The sequence below is a fragment of the Dipteris shenzhenensis genome, chromosome 6 (genome assembly GCF_047967505.1).
Source record: "Dipteris shenzhenensis isolate YYH24624 ecotype China chromosome 6, Dip_SZ_1.0, whole genome shotgun sequence".
In the NCBI taxonomy this organism is placed as follows: domain Eukaryota; kingdom Viridiplantae; phylum Streptophyta; class Polypodiopsida; order Gleicheniales; family Dipteridaceae; genus Dipteris; species Dipteris shenzhenensis.
Window position 1 is genome coordinate 15,991,159 of NC_141601.1, and position 24,980 is coordinate 16,016,138.

Below are 24,980 nucleotides of genomic sequence, written 5' to 3' on the forward strand. Positions count from 1 at the left end.
AAGGAATTCTATGGTTACATAACTCCGACGGAACTCCCCAAAGATCAGTGTAATCCTAGGCAAACACATTCTTGTACTTGGTAAAGAGCTCTTTAACAATCTACAATTGCTTGGCGAAAAGATTGGCACTTAACACTACTGTTGTATGCATGTCTTTAGTGCCAAGATTAAGTTCTTGACTCTATGAGTTCTCCTCCAATTGGGAATCACAATTGAGCAAGGTTACCTCTTCATAAGTGCCATGAAGGAGCATCCCTCAAGTTTGAAGCTCCCAACTCCCAAAATCCCGCTCTTGCCAGGGCCAACAGGAATACACCCCAAGGGGAGTCGAGGAGGAGGACGACGAAGAGAAGGAGGACCTACGAAATATACCTTCCCATTATAAGGCCTACATGATCGAGTATCGCAAGATCTTATACCAATAGGCTAAGAGAAATCAGGAAGAATGGTGCTTCCAAGGATACGATGGCCTAGCTAAGGAGGTAAAACTGGCGCCCGAAGGGGAGGACCCACAACCAATATTCATAGCAGATGACCTCACTCCCAATATGGAGAATGCTTTAATTGCCCTCCTTCGAGAGTACAAGGACTTCATGGCCTAGAAATAGATAGATCTGAAGGTTGTGGCCGCTAGAGTTGTGCAACACCCGATACCCATGCTAAATGATGTCAGGCCATTGTGTCAGCATCTCTATCTTATGAATGCCAAATAAGTGCTCATAGTGAGGGAGGATATCCAGAAACTCATAGATGCAGGATTCATCTATGAGATAGAGCATACAGACTGGGTGTCACCCATCGTGATAGTCCTAAAGAAGAATGGAAAGATTCGAGTATGCGTGGATCTGAAAAAAGTCAACTCTACCACTAGGCATGACCACTATCCCTTGCCTTTCACGAAAAATGTTCTAGATAGAGTAGCCGAAAAAAAAGCTTGTAGCTTCTAGATGGATTCTCGGGATACAATCAAGTATCTATTGCACCACAAGATCAACATAAAACTACCTTCGCAACCGAGTGGGGTGTGTACGTGGCCAAAGTAATGACATTTGGGCTTACCAATGCACCCGCCACATTCCAATGGTTGATGATCACCGTCTTGCAGGAGTACCTAAGGGACTTCATAGAAGTTTTCTTGGATGATGTGTGCATGAACTAGACATGGGATAATCACTTGAGATACCTAAAACTAGTCCTTGAAATATGTAGGTTGTATCAAATATCCTTGAATCCCCTCAAGTGCCAAAATTGGGTCAAACATGGTGTGATTCTTAGTCACATAGTGTCCAAGAATGGCATCTCAACGTATTACAACAAGATCAATCTAATTCTAGAATTACCTCCCCCCAACAATGCCAAAGGAGTGTATCGGTTTATGGGCCATACGGGCTACTATCGAAGGCTCATCGTGTTTTACGCAGACATAGCTCGGCCATTATATAAGATGTTAGTAGTCTTTGAGTGGATTGAGGAATGTTAGAAATCCATTGAGACCCTCAAGCCAACTTTGGCCACAACACCGGTATTGCGGGCCCCGAATTGGAATCTAATATTCCACATCCACATAGATGCCTCAAACTTTGCCATCAGGCACAACTAGGGGAGTACACCCTAGACTACCCGGTGTAGTTTGCTAATTGACAATTAAACGATGCCGAAGTTAATTATACGACAACAGAGAGGTAAGACCTAGCCATGGTCTACATGGTTAAGAAGTTCAGGCATTACACTTTAGCCATCAAGTTTGTCGTTTTTGTAGATCATCAAGCCCTATTCTATTTGGTTAACAAGCCCTGCCTAAAGGGACACATCACAAGGTAGATGCTAATCCTCTTGGAGTTTCACTTCATAGTTGTGGTACGTAAAGGGAAGACCAACGTCCTAGCAAACCACCTCTCCAGGTTTCCCAATGGGGAGGCTCCAACGGGAGTCACTCCTAGATGCTCCCCTATTTCTCAATGACATAATTCCGGAGTGGGCTGCCGAAATAGGCCAATACCTGGCAAATAGGTTGCCTCTAGACAAAGTCCTCAAGAGGGACGGATGCAACTTCATATTAGCTAATTGCAAGCCAACAATACCACATGGGCAAGGATGGCATCATGCACAAATACATCGATGTGCTTGAAGAAGCACATTGAGGGATTGCAGGTGGTCACTTCACCGCCGTTGATGTTACGGTACATAAAAAGTTGCAGGGAATCCTATGGTGGTGGCCAACTCTCTTCAAAGATGCAACTGAGTTCATCAAGCCAAAGAGTGCAAATCCCAAATAAAGCGGACATGATGCCCTTAATGGGACTATTAACTGAATAGTGGTTTGAGAAATGGGGCATAGACTTTATTGGCCCGATCAAACCAGCAGCTAGAGGAACATGGGCTAGATACATTATCCTAGCCACAGATTATTTCACCAAATGGGTGGAGGGCCGAGCCATAAGAAAAGTTGTTTCCTTAATGAAACTATAGCGATCCTGACTAGTGAATTCATGATCATACATAGGAAGTCAACGCCATACTACCCTAGGGTAAATGGCCTGGCTAGGAGCTCAAACAAGAAATGCTGTGAGATTATAACTTACACCGTGTAAGCCAGTCAAACCGACTAGGAACACAAGGTCATTGCCACATTGTGGGCCTACCGAATGTCTTACAACACGAATTGGACCCCCTTCAACCTAGCCTTTTGGGTAGAAGCAGTTATGCCAATGTAATATGTAGTGCCCATCCTTTGCATCACGGTCAAGGAAAGGCTCACCGAAAATTCCTTGTTTGAGGGCTTGATTGATCTCAAATGGCTAGAGGAAATAAGATTGTGTGCAGCCTATTGCCTCCAAGGGAAGAAGGCATGGTGCAAAAAATGGTTCGACCACAACCTCACAAACAAGGACCTTGAGGAAGGAGATCTTGCACTCCTCTATAGCCTCCGCAACACCAAATGTAATCTTAAATATAGGGTCATGGGTCCCTATCGCATGGTGGAGATTACTCCGCAAGGCGCATGCCGAATGGCTACCCTAAATGGAGTGGAAATGGATGGTTACCTTAACGGGGGCAAATTGAAAAGATATTACACCCCCCTCACGCTGCAGACCCTCAGTCTGTGTTGCTTGTGAACAATTAACCCAAGTGTGTAGTGCTCGCGTGAAAATTCTCCCTATTGCAATCCTTAGCAAATTGTTTACGTGCATGCTTGGTTGTGTCAAACATAGATGGCAACAAAATACTTCAAAGGTCTGAGTTGCTGTTGAAGGATAAAACGCATGATGATGGGTAAATCAAATTGTTATCAATTAATAGACAAATGAGAGCAAAATAGACAATGGAAATAAATCCACACTTGTATCAAAGCGAAGTCTATTACTAGCAAGCCATGTTGGCTTAAACTGTTCACTCAATAGCAAACTCCTATCCTAGCAAGCTAGGTTAGAGAGAGAGAGCATAGATTTCACAACAAGACTCACTCTGCCCTCTTCTTCCTATTAAAATGACTCTTCTACACTACTGCAAAACCGACTTCTAAAACTAATACACTCGGTTCGTGCTCCCTACTACTGGTCTATCGCCCTTGGTTTGTGGTTGCCCCTACTCTAAATGCAGGGTCACTATCTCCTATTGTCGTGCTCACCATTCATAATTTAACAAACATTCATTGTCCGCTATAGCTCGCCATTCAAAAGTTAACAAAGAGCTGCGTGATTATAAGTCACGAGTACCACCCATTCTTGTGCCTATGGTAGTAAGTCTGCTTGTTGGTCTAACCCAAGGTCCAACATGGTAGCATCAAGGTCTACTGGACTATGCAAATTCTTGCATGATTATGAGTAAAATACTAGATAATGGTGCTAATTGAAGGTTTATTTCACCAACTAGATTGTCTTGAAAAACTATAAGGAATTATGGTGACCATGGTGTATGATGAATCACAAGCTAAAAAATCTATGTCAAAATGTAGAGCAAACTTCTAATCTATGACAATTGATTGGCTAGTACATTATTACTCAGATTAAATGTGCTCCGCAAACGTTCTTGTTATTAGCAATGTCCATGGGTGTACTATCTTGTGCATGTTCATGTTAGCAATGTCCATGGACATTCTTGTTAGCAATGTCCATGGATGTACTATCTTATGCATGTTAATGTAAGCAATGTTCATGGACGTACTATCTTGTGCATGTTAGTGTGCTTCCATCCTAGCGCAGTCTTCTGGCCCTTGTGCAGCCCTCCTCCGCTCCAACATAGCATCCATACTGCAACCCAGATCCACCGTGGTACAGTTTAGGCCCAAGGTGGAGGGGACTAGCAACACCACAATTCAGGTTTGGGACAGCAACAGCTGTGAGATTTGGGGTTCTATTTCAGCAGCATAGCTCATCTCCCGGAATCGCAATCAGGGGAGTTTTCTTAGCTCAGTTTTGTATGCCGATTTGGAACTCATTACAGCTGTAGTAAGGCCATTTATGCCATCAGTATAAATAAAGCAATGTACTGTAGTTAGGAAGCTCTCTCACATCTCTCATGTTAGAGTTCTCCTTTTGCATTTATCTATTTTCCGCACATCAAGTTCTGGAATGTTACTCTCTAGATCTTCTGCTATGATGTAATCTCCAAGAAAACCCATAGGTCTAAGGAGATGTAGATGGGTGTTTTCTCTCAATTTTCCATTTGGAATAATAGTTCTATTCTACATGTTGAGTCTTATTCCAACTTTGTGTTTCCTTTACTGAGTTCTTTCATTTCTTGCATAAACTTTGAGTTTTTTCCAACAGTATGCCCATGATTTTCATACAAATTCCAAGTGGATAGATCTACAATTCAAATTTATCTTTATTGTGGTTTAGGGAAGGTTTTATCCTTCAAAAGCAGTTGTCCTCAATTGAAAGGTTTGACCTAACAATCAATAAACCCGCATTGGAATTCACATAAGAAGCTTGTCACTGCTTATTCACATCAAAATCCTTCTTGGTTCCTCATCTACTTCTCTCATATGAGGTTCATACCTCATCACAGGTCTAATGACTCTATGACATCATAGTGCGTGATTTATATAACTAGTAACTAGCACTTTGTCTTGACACCTTAGATGGCATCATCCTTTAGCACTTTGCTAGGCTTTAGCAACAGTAGGTGTCTCCCCACCCTCTTTGGTAGACCAAAGAACCCATGCCTTACTAGCTTGGCTTAGTAGCCATCTTAAGATATCAAGCATCAACACATTGTTACATTGCTTCTACATGACACACATTACCTTATGTCTGAATAAATGCTGAGTTATCCATTATTATGTGTACCTTGTTTTACAGCAACACGATATGCCCACAAACACCATGATGTAGTGAGGTCCAAACTTTTCTCATGGGTTCTTATCATCTTTCCCATAATGCCAGTTAACACACCATTGAAATACTCATCCATAGCATTGCACTGTGGATAGTGAGAAGTTGCATACCTATGTTTGATTTTTAGTTTGTCACAAAGGAGATCCATCAATTCACTTCTGAACCTGGGTCCACAGTCAAATACAAGCTCCAAGGGTATGTCGAATCAGTAGTAGATATCTTCACAAATAGACTTATTGACTGTCTTCGCATTGACCGCCTTTATAGGCTTTGCCTCACCCCATCAAGGCTGATAATCAACAGCAGTCAACAAGTAGCAGTTTCCTCGTGCAGTCATTGGCATTGGTCTGATTGCATCAATACCCCATTTCTCAAAGATATTAAAGGCAACTACATTTTGAAGCTTTGGATGAAGGATTCTCTTACCCATTTGCTGGCATTGGAAGCAAGACTTACACCAATGCGTGATGTCCCTTTGTAAAGAATGCCATACATACCCCTCTGTCAGAATCTTCCTCAACATGATCTTGAAGGCAAAATGGCCTCCACATATACCTTCATGATTGGCTTCTAATATGTGCAAGATCTCTAAATGCCATGGTATCCTCCTGAGAATCAAATTAGCTCCCTTCATGTACAGAACATCACCAATCATGACATAAGGTTGACAGGCTTCCACAAATCTGTATTCTTGCAGCCTTCACATGTGCTTCAGTCATTCCCTAGGTAGCATCATGAGCAACAGTATTCTGACTTCTATCCACATGCTGTAGAGTCCAAGCTTCAAGCTGTCCTAATCTTTTCTTGATAATACTCACCCAGTTCCTGAGATGGACATGTTTTGTTTTCCAAACACCTAAAATCTATTTTACAACCAGCAAAGCATCACCTTTGATTATCAATGTCCTAATTCCCAGGTTAGCACATACCTGGAGGCCTTCATACAAAGCTGTGTATTCAGCTTCATTATTGCTGCCTGATGCCTTAAGCTGAATGCATGCCCTTTGAACCTCCTTCCCCTCTGAATCGTGCACTACAATTCCTTCGCTTGCTTTGTTTAAACTCTTTTTGAAAGAGCCATCAAAATGCAAGACAAATGCATTTTCCAAAACTTGGTCCTCCATCTTTGCTGTGCGTTCTTCAACTTCTTTCACCAATATGGGACCCTCTTTGTACGTGAGTAGATTAGCCAATAATGCTCTTGTAGATTCTTCTACCAAGAAGGTAAATGAATACTCTTGCAATTCAGTTATCCACCTAATCATACATCTTGAGAGATAAGTATTGCTCAACAATTGCGGAAGCAAGGTACAATTGGTTAAGACTACAAAAGTTTGAGACAACAAATATGGTCGGAACCTCCGACAAGCATATACCATGCTGGCCAACACCAACTGAGCTACTATATATCCCCTTTCAGCTTCACTTTTTGTCACCACAATGTAAATGTCCTAAGTCTAAGTGCAGTTGACCATTTATCTGATCATAATTAAAGAGTTTTTATCTGTGTTAATTATGGTCAAAGAGTTCTTTTAATGGTCAAAGAATTGACTACGGTCAAAGATACTCGACTCTGGTCAAGTAAACCTGACTTCGGTTGAGGAGGCTTGGTTTATTACCAAGAGGGTTAACTACGGTTAACCAGAGAACCACATACCTCCCAATACATCTAGAACTCCTACTGCTTCTTGTCTTCTAATGTTGATTACTTGGGTTGGCCAGAGGTACATAGTCTCTTGTTTTATACCTGCATGGCTACTCTCAGGGTGCACTCTTGCGCTAAGAGATCCTAGAGGGTTTTGATCTACCTGTCAGATCCCTCCCTGAGTCTAGCTTGTTGCTCCTCAGATTGTGCCCTGCATTCTAGTGTCAATGGTAACTCACATGTCATGGGGTTCTTGAAGGAATGCCATCAGAGTCTCCATTCCAAGCTACTCCTTGTGAGAGCAATGCAAAGCACGAGCCATTCGCTTGTGTCACTCAAGTGGCTCCCGGGTTGTTGCAATGTCTTTACACCAAAGAAAGAGGGAAAGGGGAGATGGTAGAAGCGAGGGAGAAGGGGAGAAGAAGAGGAGAACGAATGGGGATGGAGTGGCAAACACAAAGGCATAAAGGAAACAAGAGGACACCCAAAGAGACTCGTGGAAGAGAAGAGGGAGCTTGTATTCCAAACTTGTGCATACAATAATGAAGACCAAAGTCAACCATTTGGCCTTTTATACAAGTCACCTTTGGAAAGGAGGGCCAACACTTTTCCTTATACCACTCTCTCTTGTCTCTCTTTTGCTACCCCACATGGGCCCATATGGCACCAAGGCATTCTCTCAACCTCCTCTCGTCTTCAAATGGCTCTTGTGTTATCTTTATATAGGATTCAAATGGCTCTTATATTATCCTTGCCAATTTGGATGGTCCGAGCGCCTGCCTTTGTTCTAAGAGATTTGACGCTCAAAACCCATATGGTGAGGTCAATATTGAGCAATTTACAGCTCAAACCCCATAGGCCTAGCTTGGTGTTGAGCCATTTGGGGCTCAAAACTCATATGGCTAGATGCATCATTCTACTTCATGGCTACGGTTGTTAACATGCCCCCCTTCTTGTTGTTGAGCCACTCTCGAATCAGCTGCACTAGAGTAGGTGGGTGGAGAGGACTGTCTTGGGTACTGTGTAGTGGTCCATATGGTGGGGTCTAATCCATGTGAATTACGAGCATAACTTACAAAAGTGGGTGGCATACATGTCCTCGAAGGTGATGGCCATGGAGGTTGCAGACTTGAAGGTAGAGGCGGAGGTCCTAGAACTGAGAGGGGCCAATGTTGAGGTTGAATACAATTTGGTTGTTGAGATTATGGCGCTTGTCGTCAATTGGCTGAGTGGGGGTGGGGAGATCATGGAGGAGCAAGAGGATGAGGTAGTTAAAGTGGACTGTTACAATGACCGTGGAAGCAAAATCCCTCCTGAGTCATTTCCTTGGGAAAATTGATCTTCGGGAAGTTGTAAAGAATATTGGGCCTTTTGTTGGAGCTCTTGGAAGTGGGCCTAGGTCCATTGGTGTTCCATGGGCATGTAAATGGGGTGGATCCATTGGTTGACATGTGCGTTGCGATAGTAGCACCAAAATTGCTCCTTCTTGAAAAAAGGGAAGCACCAACGAGGTTAAAGGCTGGCATCGGATTCAGTGAGGGGAATAGACTGGGTAATGAGCTGGGTGAGGGGGAGAACTTCCATAATTTCTTGAGTGGATTGCGCATCTGTGGAGTTGTTGTAGCCAGGCTTCTCCAAGTGGCGAGTGCATCTGGGAGTACACAATCTTGTACTCCCCTTGGGTTGGAGCTAGAGTACACTTCCTGGATGTCCTGGAGGGAGTAGTTGTAGCTATCATTGACACATCTTGAGTAGCCTACTGTGTTGAGATTTCCTCCTCCATTTGCAAGTCCTTTGTTGGAATGTTAGATGGCATTCGGATTGTCCCTGAGGGTGTACTCTAGGATTCGGAGGGGCCAGTGGGCTATAGATTTGGGGGTGGAGGCTGAGCTCTGCTGTCTCGCAGGATCCATGGGAAAAAAGGAGGGTAGTTGCATGAGAAGAGAGTCAATGGAGAAGGAGGAGGCTGGGGGCTAGAATGTAGGCTGGAAGAGGGCAGAGGGTTGGGGAAGGTCTGTCAGAAATTTGACGTATTTCTGCTATTTTTGCTAAGGCGATGACCCGGGGGGATAGGGGGGCCTTTTATAGTGTTTGGTATCCCTATGGTCGAGGGGATAGCATAAGGCAAAAGGTCGTGGGGACTGGATCTATGGCGATGGTCAGCGGGTTAGCAGGAAGGTGACGGTTCGTAGGATAGAAGCTATGGCAACCGGCCATGGGGATAACAAAAAGGTGATGGTCGTGGGGATAGCAAAAAGGAAATGGCCGTGGGGATAACAGAATAGAGGCGGTCATGGGGATAATAGAAAGGCCATGTGATAGTGGTGAGGCTAGTAGTTGTCGAAATTTGTGAGAGAGAGGGGGGGTGAAAGAGGAAGAGAGAGGAAAAATGATAGAGCGGGAAAGGAGGGGGTGGGAACAAGGAAAAGAAGGGGGCTATGGATGCTGAGGGCATCGTGCAAAGGGAAAAATGGGGTGAATGGACTAGGTGTCGCATAGACTCATGAGGTTAGCATGCAAGGATGCAAACATGAAGATATTGCACAAGAGATGTATTGGCCGTATTCACCTAATGTTGAGCATGAATGTGAATGGATGCATTGAAATACCAAGGACTTGTGAGCTATTGGTGCATGGGAGTGATATGCCTATCATACAGACTCACCTAGACCTAGACTTGATGATTATGTGGAATGCAATGGAGACAAATTCCGACCAGCAGCATACCACATCATCAACCAAGTAGAGCATGTGTTGAGTTTATGCCTCATCCTAGTTGTTAGGGGTGTATTGGTGCTATTGCATTCACTCTGATGGAACTCTTTTGAGGTAAGGCACACGGGTTCTTGTGTGGTTGTAAAATTGGTGTGGAAGCCGATTGTTGTGGTACCACGACCCTTGATGTAGTAGGTAGGCTATACCGGGGTAACACTATGGGTGGTCTATTGATGAGTAAAGTGTCCCTTGATGGTGTGCGCACTGGCCTAGAGGAAGGTTCTTGTGTAACTACCTCCTTTTTAGGGGTCGGTTCTTGTGTTGCTTCCTCAATGACCTGCGTGACCTTCTCATTGAGTTGCACTATGCGCGGAATCATGACACTCTGTGGGCTTGGTCGTTCACCATGGGCTCGAGGGTAGGTTCTTGTGGAACTACGTCTGGAGTTGACACAGGTTCTTGTGTTGCTAGCTTCTAAACCCCAGTGAGTTGGGATCGGTATTTGGTGTCATAGGAAGTTTTTGAACCCAAGCAGCTCACTTGTCTTAATAGTAGCCCTAGGCTTCCAAGGTGCGGTGTTGAGCTCTTCTCTCTTGGAGAGGATTGCCCCATGTTAGTGTAGGCCAAGAAGGGATCAGAGATTCTTCTCCTCCTTCGGTCCTTCCGGGCCGTTAACTTCTATTGATGTAGCATTGTGCACAAAGGATGGCTTCTTGTACCTATTGCTCGCAACATTTTTGGGTGAGTGGTAGGGGTGGAAGAGTAGCTTGCATCATGGCTATCTGTCATTGTGGTCCGGGCCTGGACTTCCTTCCGAGGGTCAAAGTGTTGAGCGCTGGGGGTGGAGGGGGCCTTGGAATTGCCTTCGTTTAAAATTTCCTTGCCTTTGTGGGTGGTGGTCCTATGGGGGAGGTGTTATGAATTTCACAAAGTGGAATTATTATAGTTCTCCCGTTATTTGTGAGAGTTGTTGTCTGAGACCTCCAATCGATTCGGCAATTCATAGTGTAACACAAGGTCCTCCCGACTATCATCTGTTCATCGATTGCATCTATGGGGAGAACATAAAAACAAATCTCTACTTCCTAGCAAACAACCATTAGTTTTAAGTCCACATACCCTAAGGTGCTTAAGAGTCGATCGTTGATGGTGCATATTGAAGCCACAGTAAGGTTGAGGGGTACCTACTACAGCGCTTCCCATACCCCACAAGAGATGAAGTTATGGTTCGTCATTCCTGGATCCACAAGCACCTAGATATGCAAGCTTGGCCCTGCAATTCTTAGTTGGATCTACCATTAGTTAATCAATCAATCCTAGATGTTCAAGTGTTGCCTTTGGCTTCTTCAATGGCCTGGCATTTCATCCGGGCTACCTCAACCTTAAGCTTCTTTTCTCCATGGATGGCGTGGAGGGTCTGCAAGGTGAGGGGGGTGTAATATCTTTTCAATTTGCCCCCGTTAAGGTAACCATCCATTTCCACTCCGTCTAGGGTAGCCATTCGGCATGCGCCTTGCAGAGTAATCTCCACCACACGATAGGGACCCATGACCCTATATTTAAGATTACATTTTTGGTGTTGCGAAGGCTCGAGGGTAGGTTCTTGTGGAACTACGTCTAGAGTTGACACAGGTTCTTGTGTTGCTAGCTTCTAAACCCCAGTGAGTTGGGATCGATATTTGGTGTCATAGGAAGTTTTTGAACCCAAGCAGCTCACTTGTCTTAATAGTAGCCCTAGGCTTCCAAGGTGCGGTGTTGAGCTCTTCTCTCTTGGAGGGGATTGCCCCATGTTAGTGTAGGCCAAGAAGGTTCTTCTCCTCCTTCGGTCCTTCCGGGCCGTTAACTTCTATTGATGTAGCATTGTGCACAAAGGATGGCTTCTTGTACCTATTGCTCGCAACATTTTTGGGTGAGTGGTAGGGGTGGAAGAGTAGCTTGCATCATGGCTATCTGTCATTGTGGTCCGGGCCTGGACTTCCTTCCGAGGGTCAAAGTGTTGAGCGCTGGGGTGGAGGGGGCCTTGGAATTGCCTTCGTTTAAAATTTCCTTGCCTTTGTGGGTGGTGGTCCTATGGGGGAGGTGTTATGAATTTCACAAAGTGGAATTATTATAGTTCTCCCGTTATTTGTGAGAGTTGTTGTCTGAGACCTCCAATCGATTCGGCAATTCATAGTGTAACACAAGGTCCTCCCGACTATCATCTGTTCATCGATTGCATCTATGGGGAGAACATAAAAATAAATCTCTACTTCCTAGCAAACAACCATTAGTTTTAAGTCCACATACCCTAAGGTGCTTAAGAGTCGATCGTTGATGGTGCAAATTGAAGCCACAGTAAGGTTGAGGGGTACCTACTACAGCGCTTCCCATACCCCACAAGAGATGAAGTTATGGTTCGTCATTCCTGGATCCACAAGCACCTAGATATGCAAGCTTGGCCCTGCAATTCTTAGTTGGATCTACCATTAGTTAATCAATCAATCCTAGATGTTCAAGTGTTGCCTTTGGCTTCTTCAATGGCCTGGCATTTCATCTGGGCTACCTCAACCTTAAGCTTCTTTTCTCCATGGATGGCGTGGAGGGTCTGCAAGGTGAGGGGGGTGTAATATCTTTTCAATTTGCCCCCGTTAAGGTAACCATCCATTTCCACTCCGTCTAGGGTAGCCATTCGGCATGCGCCTTGCAGAGTAATCTCCACCACGCGATAGGGACCCATGACCCTATATTTAAGATTACATTTTTGGTGTTGCGAAGGCGATAGAGGAGTGCAAGATGCCCTCAAACAAGGAATTTTTGGTGAGCCTTTCCTTGACCGTGATGCAAAGGCTGGGCACTACATATTCCATTGGCATAACTACTTCTAGCCCAAAGGCTAGGTTGAACGGGGTGCAGTTCGTGTTGTAAGACATTCGGTAGGCCCACAAAGTGGCAATGACCTTGTGTTCTATTGGGTGATCTATTGATGAGTAAAGTGTCCCTTGATGGTGTGCACACTAGCCTAGAGGAAGGTTCTTGTGTAACTACCTCCTTTTTAGGGGTCGGTTCTTGTGTGTTGCTTCCTCAATGACCTAGGCTACCTTCTCATTGAGTTGCACTATGCACGGAATCATGACACTCTATGGGCTTGGTCGTTCACCATGGGCTCGAGGGTAGGTTCTTGTGGAACTACGTCTAGAGTTGACACAGGTTCTTGTGTTGCTAGCTTCTGAACCCCAGTGAGTTGGGATCAGGTATTTGGGTCGTAGGAAGTTTTTGGACCCAAATAGCTGACTTGTCTTGATAGTAGCCCTGGGCTTCCAAGGTGCGGTGTTGAGCTCTTCTCTCTTGGATGGGATTGCCCCATGTTAGTGTAGGCCAAGAAGGGATCAGAGATTCTTCTCCTCCTTCGGTCCTTTTGGGCCGTTAACTTCTATTGATGTAGCATTGTGCACAAAGGATGGCTTCTTGTACCTATTGCTCGCAACATTTTCGGGTGGGTGGTAGGGGTGGAAGAGTAGCTTGCACCACGGCCTATCTGTCATTGTGGTTAGAACCTTGCATTGTCCAGGCCTGGACTTCCTTCTGAGGGTCAAAGTGAGGAGCGCTAGGGGTGGAAGGGGCCTTGGAATTGCCTTCGTTTAAAATTTCCTTGCCTTTTGCGGGTGGTGGTACTATGGGGGAGGTGGGATGAATTTCACAAAGTGGAACTATTACAGTTCAACCCTTGTTCGTGAGAGTTATTGTCTGAGACCTCCAATCGATTTGGCAGTTCACAGCGTAACACAAGGTCCTCCCGACTATCATCTATTCATCGATTGCATCTGTGGGGAGAACATAAAAACAAATCTCTACTTCCTAGCAAACAACCATTAGTTTTAAGTCCACATAACCTAAGGTGCTTAAGAGTTGACCGTTGATGGTGCGTATTGAAGCCACAATAAGGTTTAGGGGTACCTACTACAGCGCTTCACATACCCCACGAGAGATGAGGTTATGGTTCGCTCCTGGATCCACAAGCACCTGGATATGCAAGCTTGGGCCCGGCAATTCTTAGCTGGATCTACCATTATTGAATCAATCAATCCTAGATGTTCAAGTGTTGCCTTTGGCTTCTTCAATGGCCTGGCATTTCATCCGGGCTACCTCAACCTTAAGCTCCTTTTCTTTATGGATGGCATGGAGGGTCTGCAGGGTGAGGAGGGTGTAATATCTTTTCAATTTGCCCCCGTTAAGCTAACCATCCATTTCCACTCCATCTAGGGTAGCCATTCGGCATGCGCCTTGCAGAGTAATCTCCACCATGCGTTAGGGACCCATGACCCTATATTTAAGATTACATTTGGTGTTCCGGAGGCTATAGAGGAGTGTAAGATCTCCTTGCTCAAGGTTCTTGTTTTTGAGGTTGTGGTCAAACCATTTTGGCACCATGCCTTCTTCCCTTGGAGGCAATAGGCTGCACACAATCTTATTTCCTCTAGCCATTCGAGATCAATTAAGCCCTCAAACAAGGAATTTTTGGTGAGCCTTTCCTTGACCGTGATGCAAAGGCTGGGCACTACATATTCCATTGGCATAACTGCTTCTACCCCAAAGGCTAGGCTGAAGGGGGTGTGCAGTTTGTGTTGTAAGACGTTCGGTAGGCCCAAAATGCGGCAATGACCTTGTGTTCCTAGTCGGTTTGACTGGCTTACACGGTGCAAGTTACAATCTCACAGCATTTCTTGTTTGAGCTCCCAGCCAGGCCCTTTACCCTAGGGTAGTATGGCATTGACTTCCTATGTATGATCATGAATTCTAAGGAAATGAGTTCCTCGGTCACTGACCAATTCTAAGGGGCACCCAAACCGTGTGACGACATGTTCGTATAAAAACATAGCTGTGGACCATGCATCAACTTTCTTATGGCTCGGCCCTCCACCCATTTGGTGAAATAATCTGTGGCTAGGATAATGTATCTAGCCCATGTTCCTTTAGCTGCTGGGTTGATCGGGCCGATAAAGTCTATGCCCCATTTCTCAAACCACTACTTAGTTAATAGTCCCATTAGGGGCATCATGTCCGCTTTATTTGGGATTTGCACTCTTTGGCAGGGATCGTGTCGCTTGATGAACTCAGTTGCATCTCTGAAGAGAGTTGGCCACCACCATAGGATTGCCTGCAACTTTTTATGTGCCGTAACGTCAACGGCGGTGAAGTGACCACCTGCAATCCCTCAATGAGCTTCTTCAAGCACGTCGATGTATTTGTGCTCGCACATGCATTTGTGCATGATGCCATCCTTGCCCATGTGGTATAGCTGGCCTGCAATTAGCTAATATGAAGTTGTGTCCGTCCCTCTTGAGGACTTTTCTAGAGGCAACCTGTTTGCCAGGTAGTGGCCTATTTCGGCAGCCCAGTTCGGAATTATGTCACTGAGAAATAGGGGAGCATCTAGGAGCAACTCCCGTTGGAGCCTCCCCATTGGGAGGCCTGGAGAGGTGGTTTGCTAGGACGTTGGCCTTCCCTTTACGTACCACAACTATGAAGTGAAACTCCAAGAGGATTAGCATCTACCTTGTGATGTGTCCCTTCAGGCAGGGCTTGTTAACCAAATACAATAGGGCTTGATTATCTACAAAAAAGACAAACTTGATGGCTAAAGCGTAATGCCTGAACTTCTTAACCATGTAGACCATGGCTAGGTCTTACCTCTCTGTTGTCGTATAATTAACCTCGACATCGTTTAATTGTCAATTAGCAAACTACACCAGGTAGTCTAGGGTGTACTCCCCTAGTTGTGCCTAATGGCAAAGTTTGAGGCATCTATGTGGATGTGGAATATTAGATTCCAATCCGAGGCCCACAATACCGGTGTTGTGGCCAGAGTTGGCTTGAGGGTCTCAATGGATTTCTGACATTCCTCAATCCACTCAAAGACTACTAACATCTTATATAATGGCCGAGCTATGTCTGCATAAAACACGATGAGCCTTCGATAGTAGCCCGCATGGCCCATGAACCGATACACTCCTTTGGCATTGGTGGGGGGAGGTAATTCTACAATGAGATTGATCTTGTTGTAATACGTTGAGATGCCATTCTTGGACACTATGTGACTAAGAATCACACCATGTTTGACCCGATTTTGGCACTTGAGGGGATTCAAGGATATCTGATACAACCTACATATTTCAAGGACTAGTTTTAGGTATCTCAAGTGATTATCCCATGTCTAGTTCATGCACACATCATCCAAGAAAACTTCTATGAAGTCCCTTAGGTACTCCTGCAAGACGGTGATCATCAACCATTGGAATGTGGCGGGTGCATTGGTAAGCCCAAATATCATTACTTTGGCCATGTACACACCCCACTCGGTTGCGAAGGTAGTTTTATGTTGATCTTGCGGTGCAATAGATACTTGATTGTATCCCAAGAATCCATCTAGAAGCTACAAGCTTCCTTTTTGGCTACTCTTTCTAGAACATTTTTCATGAAAGGCAAGGGATAGTGGTCGTGCCTAGTGGTAGAGTTGACTTTTTTCAGATCCACGCATACTCGAATCTTTCCATTCTTCTTTAGGACTATCACGATGGGTGACACCCAGTCTGTATGCTCTATCTCATAGATGAATCCTGCATCTATGAGTTTTCTGGATATCCTCCCTCACTATGGGCACTTATTTGGCACTCATAGGATAGAGATGCTGACACAATGGCCTGACATCATTTAGCATGGGTATCGGGTGCTGCACGACTCTAGAGGGCATACCCTTCAGATCTATCTATTTCTAGGCCATGAAGTCCTTGTACTCTCGAAGGAGGGCAATTAAAGAATTCTCCATATTGGGACTCTTAGCCTATTGGTATAAGATCTTGCGATACTCGATCATGTAGGCCTTGTAATGGGAAGGTATATTTCGTAGGTCCTCCTTCTCTTCGTCCTCCTCCTCCTCCACTCCCCTTGGGGTGGTATTCCTGTTGGCCTTGGCACGAGCGTTCGGGATTTTGGGAGTTGGGAGCTTCGAACCTGAGGGATGCTCCTTCATGGCACTTATGAAGAGGTAACCTTGCTCAATTGTGACTCCCAGTTGGAGGAGAACTCATGGTGAGCAATCCTGGCACCTACATGTATTAGCCACTGTAGGTTTGATTTGACCCTTATTGTTCCTTTGCTAACCTCATGGGCTTTGAGCATGTCAAACATTCTGAGGGGAACCACCGCGCTCAACCCTTCATGCTTGGGGGTTGTTATTTGGAACCCTAATCTTTCTGGGAGGTCGATGTTTGCCCAAATGTGCATCCAATTCTGAGAGAACTCTGGCTCGGGGAGAGGGGCATACCAAAATTCATCTGCCTCCTTTGCATGCTCTTCTCTCTCACAAGTTTGGAATAGTTTCAGGGATGCGGTCCTGTCAGTTGTGTTGGATTCCATGGCAAATAATTTTCCTAACAATGGGTGGGCCTTGTGTGAACGCAGGTCCACTTAAACGATTTGCTCCTCATGCCATAAATATAAGTTATCGGTTTGCGAATCATGTACAATTTCGGACATTTGCAAGAAGGGCTTGCCTAGGATTGCTTCATATCCATGCTGCTCAGTAAAGTCCATGACTACAAATCTAACGAGGTACGTGAAGCTGAATACCTTAATGTTAATACCCGTGAGGACTCCCAAGGGGTCAGCAATTTCACTGCATCAGCTAGCTTCACTACCAGGTGAGTTTGCTCGAGGGAAGGTTTTCCCCACCTCTCCCAGCATTCCTTGGTACAGACACTCACACCCACTCCCCCATCCAGGATGGCGTTAACCTTTTGGTTCTGGTAGGTTATGGAGATAGCTACATTAGTATCGTCACCTTCAAAGTATTGGCCTAACTTATTGATGGGGACCTTGGGTAGATTCTGGCTTCGGTTGGTCGACTTCGCGCTTGGTAGGTCCTAGAGGCAGGAATTGCCCACTTATTCAGTTTGAGAGGTCTCGCCAGATGGTAGGATTCCCTCTTAACAAGGACACGATTGGCATCTTAACCTCTATGGAGAGGAAGGATGCTAACTCGGCGCTATCGGATGGTTCTTGGCAGGTCTCCCTACCTACTAATAGTAGATCCTTGAGAACGTAGAAGGTTATGTAGTACTGGATCCTCTTCGAACATCCGCTGCATCAAGTCTGGAGCTCTGATTTATCGGGAGCTAGACCATTCCTCTTCTTCCACCCTCTATGGCACCCTAAGTGCCTTTGCCCCCCTATGAGTGGTCAGGTGGTCCGGGTGGATGGTATCCAACCCTCTATTAGCCTTGATCCTATGCTTGAATTTCTCCTGGGATTCTTGTACCAAGTTCTGAGTGTCTATTAAGTGTTGTTTTTCTAGGGCTTGGATTGGATATGTTTCCTTATACAAAGGTGGAGATGTCAGGCCTAGGGCCTACACTGGCTTGTTTACATGCAGGTCTAGAGGAATACTCATGTCATCCTAGGAGAGGGCTCATCCAGAGGCAAAGGAGCTGGCGAGGGTGGATGTCTCCTCACCTGAACCATCTTTGATGAGCGCTTGGTACGTTCCTTTGCCCACCCGTGTGGCCTTCTTGGACCTGGTTTGCGGGGGTTGGGGCACCTTGGGGTTTTGTGGCACAAGCGTTTTGTCCTTCCTTGCTTGCTTATTCATTTCCCTATGTATGGCCCTAGCCTGCATCCTCGTGATGGCCTTCAAGGACATTGCCGACACTTGACCTTGTTCAATACTCAGCAAGTTGATGCTAGTGCTCTTGGGCGGGGTGGCCGGAGTTGCTAGTCTCCTTAGGGGGGGGCAATCCTTGAATAAATGCTCTACTCTGCAACCAGCACACAAGGGCGTAGGGCCTGTTGTGGGTGGAACCACTAGGGTAAGATCCCTATAGAGGCAGTCCTTTAGAAAATGTGGCCCTTGGCATTTACACCATGACACAAGAGGGTTCGCTGAGCCCTTATTCGGGCATTCACTTGCCCTGTGCAGACCTTGGCAAGTATAGCATTGGATTGGGGGCCTTCGCATTACAGAGTTCATGTCTCTTACCCTTGCGGCCACGGGAGATGTCTGGAACACTGGGACATGTTGATCCTCATGTAGGAGCTAGTGACTTATGATGTCACTTCCCTCCTCGCAAGGGTAATAGTCAAGGTGACCGTGGTCCTATTTCGGCTCCTCCCAATCATTGGGTAATTCCTCCACCAACACTTGATTGACTGGAGTTATTCGAGGTGGGGGAGGTTGCGAACCCAGTATGGGTGGGCGGTAAGGGAGCCCGTTGTGCCCCATATTGCCCTGAAGTGACTAAAGGGTCACCTTGTGCATTCATCGGGTTGGGTGGGACCATCAAGGCTAATGGGGGTCTCGCTGGATAAATCGGTTGGGGAAGGACCCTCGGGAATCGGCATTGGGAGGTGTCGTGGTTTCCCCATCTATAGCAATGTGCATAGTACAGCGCTTGCCTTGCCCTAAGGCGAGGGCACTCATTGGAGGGGTGTGATTGCCGTTGCATACCCCACACCACACGTTCTCTCTCCTGTGAAACAAGTGGGGTTGTTGTGTTCACAGTATAACTTATTTTGCATCTTACAAACCTAGACCATCACCTAGCATGAAACTTTGTACGATGAAAATTCTTCTTTAATTTAACACTCTTCATCCACTCAAATGCTCAAAAATACAATCCTATTGCGATGAATAATATTATAAAGGTTATCGTCCCAATTTGTGATTTATTACCAAACTAGGCATCATTAAGCGTTTATGCAAAGACATTTTATTTTCTCAATCCCATCATTATCACTCATAAGATTGTGCTGGTTGATCTATGGTGTGAAAGCACACAAAAGTGAGCTCTATCCTAGCTTGGCCTAGCTAAAAAGTCTAATTTTTTCCTTGAAAAGGTATATTTAGATATCACAATCTTGACACTCACAAAGAATCTAGAATATTGAATGCTCACTCACATTATAGATGAAAGTTAACTAGAATTTGATTACCTTTAAATTACCATTAGAACCCACTAAGCATCTACTTGGCAAACTATATGGTGGATCCATGTCCATTTAAAACTAAAACTACAAAATAGGACTCAACTCATAAATATACAGAAGTACAAAAATCTTAGAGTTGCTCATTTTTTTTCAGCAAAGGTTACATGTCTACTGACTGCGATGGTATCCCTTACTCACTGCTATAGCCAACAAGTATGCATTTCAACGCTTTGTCATCTAGTTTATGTATCATTTGTTGAGGCACATGTGCAAATGCTATTCATCCAAACACCCTCAAGTAATCCACCTCGGGTTTTCAATCATGTCGAGCCTCAAAGGGTGTGACAGTTTTTCAAGATTTTGTTGGGCATGTGTTCAAAACCTGTGCAACACACATAATGGCTTACATCCAAAATCTATGAGGTTTCCTTCTACCCCTCTAACATACACCTGGCCATCTCCATTTCTCTCAGCAAAACCATTTTGTTGAGGTTTGTATGGTACATTGGTGGGTAATGCCTTTTTTGTGCAAACATAATTTAACATGTAACCCCCCCTCTATTTGCTCGTAGTGTCCACACCTCTCAACCTGTGTGGTTTTTAGCCATGGCAACAAATTCTTGAAAACCCAAAAGTGCCTTTGACTTCTCATTCAAAGGATAGAACAAAGTAAATCTAGAAAAGTTGTCTGTAAAGGTAACAAAATACAGATACTTCCCCATGGATGGTGTCTTGACGGGACCACACACATGCCCATGTATGAGCTGCAATTTTCTAATAGTATGAATAGATCCATCCTTTGGAAAGGCACTCTTATGTTTCCCAAAATTCATCCTTCATAACATACTTTGAGGGGGGCTTGTAGGTATATTCAAAACCATATTGTGTATCTGTAGAAGCTGCAAATAGCGTAATTCATTGGGTAAATCTGGCATGCCATAATTCTTTATCTTTCATTATTGATGTAAATATTGCCATACAAATGTTTTGCTTATTGCTATCATGTGTGTCGAATTGATACAAATCATGATGAAAATGCATCTTCTGCCTCTCTAGTAGTCTACTTTTGCTTTATGCTTGTAACATAAGGATGTCTGGAAGATACAAGTTAGTACACTATATTAATGACAAAACGTTTCACAAGATAAGGAGAATTGATGGCACATGATACAGTTTTGCAAAAAGAGTAGGCTACAAAATGACAGAAGTGTTTCTTGCAAGTTATGTCCGTAGACGCATCACTGTCAAAATACGAAATTGCACTGGTAGTATTACTGAAGATTGGGATCATAGGTGCATAAAGGAAAAGAACACTTTCAGCACGTAGTTTGCTACAGCAATATCTTTGTCAGCAATTGAAGCATTGGAAACTGAGACTAACGTTCCAACTTGCTTCTTTCTCTTTCTCCAATCTTTTTCTTTGTCAGCATTTGAAGCATTGGAAACTGAGATTAGCATTCCAACTTCTTTCTCCTTCTCTTTCTTCAATCTTTTTCTACATTCATTGGTATGATGAACTGGCCTCTTACACTGACAGCATCTTCCCTTCTTCTATCATCCTTTGCCTCATGAGATGTTTGACCTGAAGCAGCCTTAAACTATGAACCACCTTTAGGCTTGCCCTTACTCTTGTATGGATAGTAAATGCTTGATCATTGTATATCCTTATCTGTTCCTCTTGCAGCAACAGTCCCACGAGCTCCTCAAACTATAGAGGCTCGATATTGCCTCTCAAGCATAAAGTGAGAAAATTTTGGATGCCAAGATAGGACTCTAGCAGTGAACGACTGCAATGCCTTGGAGATTGTCTTTTTCTGAAATGTGTGGGAAGGTCAGAACAAGAATTTGGGGAACATACAAACTGGGAGTAGGATGATCCAAACTGCAAAATGATCCGAGATGTAGGATGGATTTCAGTATAGAACAGATCCAGGATGCAAGGCAATCCAGGCAAACTCCAAACGGGTAAATCGAGGTGAATGGGCAAAACCGAGCAAATCGGAAAACCGTGTAAACTAGGGTGAACCATGCAAAAATCGAGGTAATCCTGGTGGGAATTCGGGCATGTTTCTATGTAAAATCCAAGGCAAAATCCTATGTCAAATCCGGGAGAAATTCTGTGAACCCTGTGTAGAATCCGAAAAAACTATGCCAAATCAGGAATGTTATCCTCCTAGGGCCAGGTCGTTCAGAGGACAGTGCACGAAAACATAGCAACACTGAGACTAAGCAGAAAAGGTGTTCTTCAATGACCTAGAGCTCATCGTCAGTGAAATCAAACCAACACATATAGAATCCGCAAGAGTATATTTCCGTCCAAAATCGGACACAAACCCACCAAACCGTGGTCCTCTAGTTTTACCAAAAGCTCTCCTTGGCACTCCTAGATCACTAAGCCCACGTGCTCCTCTCTGGGCGTATGTAGACTATCCGTCCGTGATCCCCACACCTTACTTAGCTGGATGACAGCCTATGGTCAACCCCTTGCTGAGCTAAGTCTACAGCTCCTCAGCTCCAATTCACCTCCTGGATGTAGGCCCAATTGGTGCTGCTCTGCTGCTCCTTTTTGCCTCCTAAAGTGCAGCTTTTCTGGATGCCAAAATAAGGCCCAAGTAGCCTCCTTTTATAGGGGAAGGCCCCCTCCAAAATACCCGACCTGGTAGGGGGAATTGGCCGACCCAAACAGACCCCCCCAAACGTTTACTGACCTGTGGGTTTCCCCGTGGTGGGGGAACATAAATTGATGGCTGGCTGGCCCCGCCTGGCCACACGGCAGGCTGCCACTGGGCCAGGCCTGGCCAGCCCGAACCCGACCTGCTCCGAGGCCTATTGCCTCCAAACAGAGCGCAAACAGTGCCTCCAAACTGTCAATCTTGTGAACAGCTGTCAAGTAGCTTTCCCTTACGATCTTCACCGCCATGTGGTCATGAACTCTCTCTCCTTCCTCCAAAGTTACGGTCAACAGCTGATTCTTGAGGATAAGGATCCTTGCAGAGTTGATAGTCTCATACAAGTCCTTCAGGATTCTCCAGGCCTCAATTGTCATTGAGGCAAGCTAAATGTGTGCAATGACCGAATCTCTCTCTCCTTCCTCCAAAGTTATGGTACACAGCTGATTCTTGAGGATAGCAGAGTTGATAGTTTCATACAAGTCCTTCAGGATTCTCCAGGCCTCAATTGCCATTGATGCAAGCTGAATGCCTGAAATGACCGAATCTGCCGTCGTGCCAATGATCATCCCAACGTCTTTATCCTCCCACTCTTCTATAATGGTTGTAACAAAAACCTTGAAGCTCCTTGGAAGCTGTTGAGCACAAGCACGGTCAACTATTGTGTGTCTAGCTTGTGGACAACTGTCGCTAGCTTTCCCAAATGATCTTCGCCGCCAGGAGGGGGTCATGCACTCTATCCTTCCTCCGAACTCACGGTAAACAGCTGATGCTTGAGGATGAGGATCTTTGCAGAGTTGATAGTCTCATACAAGTCCTTTAGGATTCTCCAGGCCTCACTTGCCATTATTGCAGCTGAATGTGTGGGGCTGTCGTGCCAAACATCATTGACAGTGCCTCAACGTCTTTATCCTTCCACTCCTCAAATGCAACTTGATTTCAAGGCCACCTTTTATAGGGGAAGGGTCCCTCCAAAATACCCGACCTGGTAGGGGGGATTGTCCGACCCAAACAGACCCCCTCACCTGACTTGCTGTTTTCCCCCTGGTGGGGGCACATAAATTGAGGGCTGGCTGGCCTATCGGCCTCCAAACAGCACACAGACAAAACCCTGCTATTCCGCCCTATTCCAGGCTGCTTCTGGGATCCAGACCTGGTTGCAAAATCTTCCGTACAGCCTGCTGTACCTGCCCGTACCCCTGTTGACATCATGTGCCCCCCCCCTGGATGCACTCATTTTTTGGGGGCTCACAGATGGGGAGGTGACCTCTACTTTTCCAACATAATGGTCGTCATAAAACCCTTGGAACTACTTGAAAGCATGTTGCGCATAATGGTTATCACAAAACCCTTGAAAGCATTGCCAACTATTAGTGTGCCTATCTTGCGAACAGCTGTCAACTAGCTTTCCCTGATGGTCTGCACCGCCATGTGGTGGTCATGCACTCTCCAAAGTTATGGTCAACAGCTGATTCTTGAGGATAAGGATCCTTACAGAGTTGATAGTCTCATACAAGTCCCTTACGATTCTCCAGGCCTCTATTGCCACTAATGCAAGCTGAATGTGTGGAATGACCGAATCTGCCGTCGTGCCAATGATCATCCCAACATCTTTATCCTCCCACTCTTCTATAACGGTTGTCATAAAACCTTGAAGCTCCTTGGAAGCTGTTGAGCACGAGCATGGCCAGCTGTCGTGTGTCTAGCTTGTGAACAACTGTCGCTCGCTTTCCCTAATGATTTTCATCGCCATGAGGTGGTCATGCACACTCTATCTTCCTGCAGACTAATGGTCAACAGCTGATCCTTGATGATGAGGATCCTTTCAGGGTTGATAGTCTCATACAAGTCCTTTAGGATTCTCCATACCTCACTTGCCATCATTGCGACTATTCATGTGTGGAAGGACGGAATCTGCTGCTGTCGTGCCAATGATCATTGACAATGCCTCAATGTCTTTATCCTTCCACTCCTCAATCGCAACTTGATGTCTAGGCTTAACAACATTGCCCAAGGCATGCACAGGCCTCAGCCTCAAGCTCCATGAAAACACACCAAGTACACAATGAAGATCCCTCCAATCTCACTCACAGTAGTGCGGAATAAGATGCTAGAAGAACCGAAAAGCGCTCGGAGCAGCGTGCAGCCAATAATGGATTTAGATGACGTCGGAAGTGGGTTGTACCTTGGAGAGGCGACCCCCGCATCTCTGCTCTGCGAGTTGAAATTGGATTGGAAGGGGGCCGCGCGAACGCGAGCCCCCGCTGCCACAAATTATGACGTGCACTCTCCCCGTAGGGAGATGCTAGGGTGCAGCCCGTCCGAAGTGCAATGGAGAGGCCGACCCTAGGCCATCGGCCTTCCTGATCACCGATTGACCCCGCCCAGGTAAGTATGTCTTCCGGGGGTGCTGCCATGCGCTTAACTATGCCTCCCTCCCACCTTCCTACGCCAACCTCTATATGGGATCTCCTTCCACGTGGCACGATTTGAGGCCCCATGACTTCTATGCACTCCCAAATGGGCCGACACATCTCGGCTTCTATGGTTGATTTTTACTCCATGCACAATCTTGAACAATTTCCCCGGCTCATGGTCTAAAAATTTTATTATTTGCTCAAAAGTGTGCAATTTTAAGTTTTGGCTCTATACCAA

General features: G+C 45.3%; 1 non-coding gene across 1 annotated transcript; it reads right to left on the bottom strand.

Annotated features, from left to right (window-relative positions):
- Positions 1–24,561: 24,561 nt before the first annotated feature.
- On the bottom strand, positions 24,562–24,721 carry LOC147900849 (U1 spliceosomal RNA). Its single transcript, XR_015541254.1, has one exon. It is a non-coding gene; the product is annotated as a U1 spliceosomal RNA (small nuclear RNA).
- Positions 24,722–24,980: the final 259 nt, after the last annotated feature.